The 6572-nt window shown below is 37.0% G+C and overlaps 1 pseudogene; it reads right to left on the bottom strand.

Annotated features, from left to right (window-relative positions):
• Nucleotides 1-4564: 4564 nt before the first annotated feature.
• Nucleotides 4565-4926, bottom strand: LOC101999126 (annotated as a pseudogene).
• Nucleotides 4927-6572: the final 1646 nt, after the last annotated feature.

The raw sequence follows: 6572 nt of genomic DNA, 5'->3' as shown, positions 1-6572 counted from the left end.
GGCTAACCACAGTTTACAGATGTAGTAGCAACTGCTAAAGCATCCAGTCAAGCTCCGGATATGCTCTTAGTTTCTTGGTAGATCAACACCAAACTTGTTCGTTTGTATCTTGTCACTATTTATAAGAAACAGAAAAAAAATGTTTACTTAAAATTCTATTTTGGGTCCAAATACTGTCTGATAGCTTTGGTTGTGAGCCTAGCCTTTAATAGCTGAGCCACCCCTCCAGGCCCCATATACTATCTTTTAAGAGAAAGAAAATCATTTATTTAACAAAATACAGAAAGTAATTCCATATCCAACATATGTTTTAATAATAAGATTTAAATGGATAGTGGGGTAGGTTGTTGTACCTGGTGGGAATGATCTAAAACAGAAAGAGTCAGTTGCAGCAAGTGTAAACAATAAGAAACCAATCCTGAGGTTAAGGGAAGAGGACATGTTGATAGGAATGATCAATAAGGATGGAGACACTGCTGTCTTCTCCTCCTCAGCCTCTCCTTAATCCCTCTTAAACTAGACTGTTCTCTGTTGTAACTACATCTCAAAAGCTCAAATGATTTTTAAGCATTATGACCCAAAAGCCCTCCTCAACTTTTTATTTTTGTAGTCTGAGTCCTGCTGACCCCTCCCTACAGTGTTCATACTTCTCTTAAGAAATTTCCTGAACCATTATGAGTCCCTCTCAATATGTGAAGCATGCTCATCTCCCACAAGACATTCTTACATAGATTTGCTTGTGGGAGCTCATCTTCTGAACGAAGAGGTCTCCACGTCACTGCAAACTTGAGGCTCTAAATTGATGCACATGGGTCTTGTTCTTCGTGTTTACTGCTAGTACTCCCACCTCAACTGCTAGTGCTCCCCATCGCAAGAGCAAGGGGAGACATCTTCACACCGATTTGGTCCCAGAGTCTTTGCTGTTCCTGCTAAATTCTGTGTTGTTGAGAGTAGCTAATGTCAACATGAAAGTGAGAGGAGTCAGTAGACAGTGAAGCACACTATCCGTGTGTGCTGGTGAGACAGCGAGACTGACACATACAACCACAAGGAGAACTCCTGTCAACAAGGCGAAGGAACAGACCAAATCAGAGTTCATCCTCCAACCTCTATGTACACATACACACATGTAGTGACATTCACACATGCATACACACACATATACATCCACACACACACTCATACAGATAAATAATTTCTAAATTTAAATCAATTGTTCTTTTAAGCTAATAAAGACTAGGGGACACCTTGTCACTCCTTATTAGCTCTGAGTAGAATGGACAGTAATGTGACCCTATATACCAATCCACCATGAGTTGTTAGTTATTAAGAAAGATTTAATATTCTTAATTAATTAATGCATTCTTAATTATTCATTAACTAATTCTTAAGAAGTTAAATCTTAATCAGTTGCTCTTAATGAACAAATCTCAAGCTCATATAACCAGATAAAAGGTGCTTCTCCAAAATTGATGCTTTAGTATCCTCCCCTTTAGAAATAGAGAACCAGAAACAACTGTGTGAAAATGCAGGGCTCTCTGATTTTCTCAGCAGCCTCAATCTGAGGTTTGTCTTCTTTCATTTAGAACTGAAGCCCTCAACACACTCCCAGAGTTATTATGTGGTCATGAATGCTGAACTGATCTGTGACCTGAAACAGATGGCCTTCATTCCCATGGCTGTTACTGGGAGTGTCTGAAGCACTGTCTGTACCATCACCTTTGATCTCCATAAGAGTGATGAACAGAAACCTTACTGGGCTTGTTGAGTCTGTAGGAGGAAAAAGACCAAAAAAAAAAGTCTACTATTTTAGCTAAGTGGTGGTGGAACACACTTTTAATCCCAGAACTGAGTAAGCAGAGACATGCAAGTCTCCAGCTCCAGGACAGCCAGGGCTACACACACATATCAAATTTCAAAAAAACAAAAACAAAACAAAAATCTGCTATTTTAAGTTCATTGAGCTATAGATCAGTTGTTAGCTCAGTCTTATTTTACCTTTCTTAAGACAGACTTGGTTTTTTTTTTTTTTTTTTTTTTTTTTGGTTTTTCGAGACAGGGGTTCTCTGTGGTTTTGGAGCCTGTCCTGGAACTAGCTCTTGTAGACCAGGCTGGTTTCGAACTCACAGAGATCCGCCTGCCTCTGCCTCCCGAGTGCTGGGATTAAAGGTGTGCTCCACCACCGCCCGGCAAGACAGACTTGTTAATATTCAGTTAATATCTTTATTATTGCATAAGCTCAAAATAAATATTAAAATAGTTGTGGAACCATGGGCAAGGACTTTCCTTACTTATTAGTTCTTACCTATGAAATCAAAAGATACAGTTAAATTTCTTCCAAGGTAGCATAATCATACATTTAGAAGAGAAAGATAATCTATTAATCATCATGAATTAACTTTAAATCACATGGTTTAAGTCCCTGTTTAATGTCCTCTTTTGAAGATTTCCTGACACACAGTAGAATGTGAGTTAATATATTCAGGAGGGTCATTGACTGGAGAAACTATTTCCACATTTCACTAACATGTAAAGTGTCATTCCCATTGGGCATTTATGGAGATATTATGCAGCTTTCTTCTAGTATGTTTGTTTAGTTAAAATTTGTTTCAATATTAGAACAAGGTTGGATTTATAAAATTAGAGTTCATTTCCTTTTTTCTATTTGCTACAATAGTTTGTATATAATTAAAAATTTTAAAAGATATTTATATGAACCATCTGCATATAGAATTAAACTATTAGAATATTTTTTTTTCAGCCTTCTTCAGTGGATTTTGGTAACTATAGCCTCTCAAGGAATTTGTTCATTTATATAAACTTTTAAAGTATTTCCTAAAATGTTATTAGTCCTCACCTCATTGTTCATTCCTAATATTGATTATTTCTGACATTATCCCTGATCATCTAGGTAAAATACATTTAATTAATGTGTCTTAGTTATGGTGTCCTTTTGCGGCAAGAAAACACCATGCCCAAAAAGTGAGTTGAGGAAAAAAGGGCTTCTTCAGCTTACACTTCCACGTTGATGTTCAGATCAGAAAGTCAGGACAGAAACTGAAGCATGGCTAAAACCTGGAGGCAGGAGCTGATGCAGAGGCTATGGAGTGGTGCTGCTTACTCGCGTCCTCCCCCTGGCTTACTCAGTCTGCTTTCTTATTGAACCTAGAACTCTGATCCCATGGATGGTATCACCTACCATAGGCTGGACCTTCCCACACTGACCATTAATTGAGAAAATTCCTTATAGCTGGATATCATGGGGTCATTTATTACCTCAACTGAAGCTCCTTCCTCTCTGATGACTCTAGCTTATATCAAGTTGACCCACAAAACCAGCCAGTACATAATACCAGCATGGTTTTTGTTAAAAATATAATCATTACCTTGGCTGTTTCTTTTTTATTTTGTTACTTCATTTAACTTTCAATTATTCTTTTCCAGATTTTTCAATGTAATGCTTAAGTTACTGAATCAAAATTTTACTTCTATTTTCTAATTAAGATTATGGCTCTGCATCTATGATATTTTTAATAGTTTGATTTCTATCTGATTATGAAAGTCTAGTGCTAAATTGTGATTTACTTACAAATCAAAATCTTGTCATCTTACTTCAAGTTGTTGTCAAAGGGAAATTGAAAGTCAGGTTGCTCCTTCGTTTCTGAACAGAGTAAGAAGAAAGAATGGGGAAAAGCCTAATTCCTTTTAAGAAGTGTGGTGTGGAGCACTAAATATAAGATTATTTCTTGCCTCATTGCTCCTCAAGTCTAGACAATAATCTACAACAAATTTGCTAATGTGAGCAGTCCTGTCCATTTCCCCTTCCCTGTGACCTTCCCTACTAAACTGATTTTAGATTTTAGCATGTGTGAGAATACCACAAATTTAAACATCTAAAAATTTAAAGCACACATTAGACTTAGTCCTGTAGCATTTATAGCAAAGAGTCATCTAATCTTCTTTGAACAAAGTTCTAAACAAGGGAAGTTATAATACAGTAGCCAACACTCATTGTTGATGGTGAGTGTCACGCAATCACCCACTCATTCAGTCACTCATGTCTGTCAACACATGAACATGCTAATGAAGTTGGGAAATAGATGTCTCTGTCAAAATATTAAGTCAAGTTCAGAGAGGCCTACCAATAATCAAAGGAAAAGTCCTCCATAGAACCTAAGCACACAGTTTGTGAGGAAGTTGAGACAGAAAATTTGATTTTCTGTATGTTTTTCTTTTATATTTTTAAGTAAATTTAAATGTGCTTTATTTTTAGACAACCTACAAAACATGTTTTTCTTTTAAAAAAAAGTCTCCACTCCAAATAAATTGTTGTCAAAATAAAAGCCAAAAGTGGCTTCAGTTCCAATTGTCCTAAGTCTGTTGCTGTGTGGCTGGTTAAGTAGCAGTCAATCGTGGCGACAGGTGATGGTTTGACTTGTTAATGCATTTCCATCTCTTAGCCATCCTTAAAGAAAATCATGAAAGGAGTCACACCATCTTCCTGGTTGTCCAGGAGAGCAACCATGCCATCTGAACTCTTGTTTTCACCAATGAAACCTGGGAGTTATTGGAAATTAGCAAGGATGTGCTTGATTTGCTCTGCTGCAGCCCCAGTCATAAAAGACTTTACTCCTGGTTTCTGTTCTTCAGGTTTGCTTTTGATTGATTTCATCTAATCTAAGATGTAATTTTTGTAGGCTTCTTTTGTGAAGCTGGTTCATGACAATATCAGCAAAGGCAACTACTGTAGTTTTAGTACCTTCACACTCTGGGCCTTCAGCAGAAGTATTTCCACCAATTGAACAAGTCTGTTCTACTGACCATCGTTTCCTCCACTTTCAGGTCCAGCAAGTTTGTGATGTCCCAGATATTGTAGATATAGGAAAACATCTTGTCATGGCTGATGAGGTCCTGGTAGAGGATCATGGTGGCACTAGCCTGAAGGCTCTGAGTGAATACAGTGTAGACAGAGCAGCACTGGTGCAGGCAAAAAAGGCTGACTTGGGCCCTGCCCCATCCTCATAGAGAGGGCACGTTCCTCTACATCATCACCAGCTTTCCTCTATAAGTTTTTATTGAGTCATGGAAATGTTCTTATTTATTAATACAAAATAGAAATAAATAAGAATAAAATGACTACACCAAAGAAGAGAATTACTACATACTTTACAAAACATTTTACCGCCTGAAAAAAACTAACATTGTCCCACATTTCTAGACTAAGATAAGAAAAAAATACTGATCATAAAGAGGGTTGATGAGATATTAAGTACTCTGTGAGATGAGTTGCTAGGGTTTCTTACAGGCAGCCACACTCTGATTATTGGATCTTTCTGGAAAGCATATATGAGCAACCAGTTCTGATAGATACATCAGGTCATCAAGGCTCTTGCCATTAAACATTCAAATCCTATAATTACCTTCTGTGCTGGTTTCATGCTCAGCCAGCAGCTGTGTGATAATAAAGTCCCCTTGTAACTTGCACATGGAGAGCTCTGAGCAGCATGAGCTGGTACTGTTATCTATTCCCTGTGCAGTTCCACTCAGCTATGAAATGTAAGCCGGTCATTGTGATTGATTCATCAGCCTCCTGAGAACACAAATCTCACTAGCCAGCATCCCAGAGGGCAACCATCTCTACAACAGTGCTACTGACAAGATTTTTAATTCAAATACTGTTGCCTCAATTTCTGAGCATGAGGAATCCTTAAAAGAAAGCAAGTTGGAGGTTGCAGATAATAGTCCCTGCTTTGAGGAGAACCTACCTGAAGACATTGCTCCCTGTGTTTATCTCTGTTACCCTCCCCAGACTATTGGCTGTCCTGGCAGCTTTCACCACCTTCAAGATTATAGAAAGTTTAAACAGTGCTAGTGTTTCCTAGCCAATGGTGACTTTCCCTTTGTTCTTATGAACTTTCACAGACTTTTAAAAATGGATTTGTTTTAATTTTTGAGATTATACTGTAATTATATAATTCCCCATTTAACTCCCCCCCAATACCCTCCAATAAACCCCTTCTTGGTCTCTCTCCAACTCATGACCTGCTTTTTCATTAATTATCACATACCCTGAAAACTTCTACAGATTTTTATTGGCCATGTTATACTTACAACACCTGGAGAGGATTATATTTAGCTGATGCAACCAAAGCTATTACAGAGATGTTCCTATATTTGAAATCTTTAAAATACAGCTAAAACACTTTATCCCAGCTTATTGAATAGAATTTAACATTTCAGTACTAAGCAAATAAATTAATAAGACACATTTTATGGTTGCTTCTAACAACTCTGTGTCTTATGAAAAACAGGTGAGTGAATAGTTTTCCTAATTATCACACTCACATATATCAAATAATGTTTCTGAAACATAATATAATATTTATGGTACAAATGGTGTTATTTTTCTTTGTGTTATGGGTTTCATAAAGACATTTTAATTCAAGTATGTGACACTGTCACTTCCTCTATCATATACACATGTATGTGTGTATTCTGATTGTTAGATAAAAGTATCATTATTCAATCTTAGTGTATCTTACATTATGTAATATTATGCTTCATAGTTTTAT

Source organism: Microtus ochrogaster, chromosome 5 (genome assembly GCF_000317375.1).
Source record: "Microtus ochrogaster isolate Prairie Vole_2 chromosome 5, MicOch1.0, whole genome shotgun sequence".
NCBI lineage: Eukaryota > Metazoa > Chordata > Mammalia > Rodentia > Cricetidae > Microtus > Microtus ochrogaster.
The sequence above is the reverse complement of the archived record's forward strand: the minus strand, read 5'-3'. Positions and strand labels throughout refer to the sequence as shown.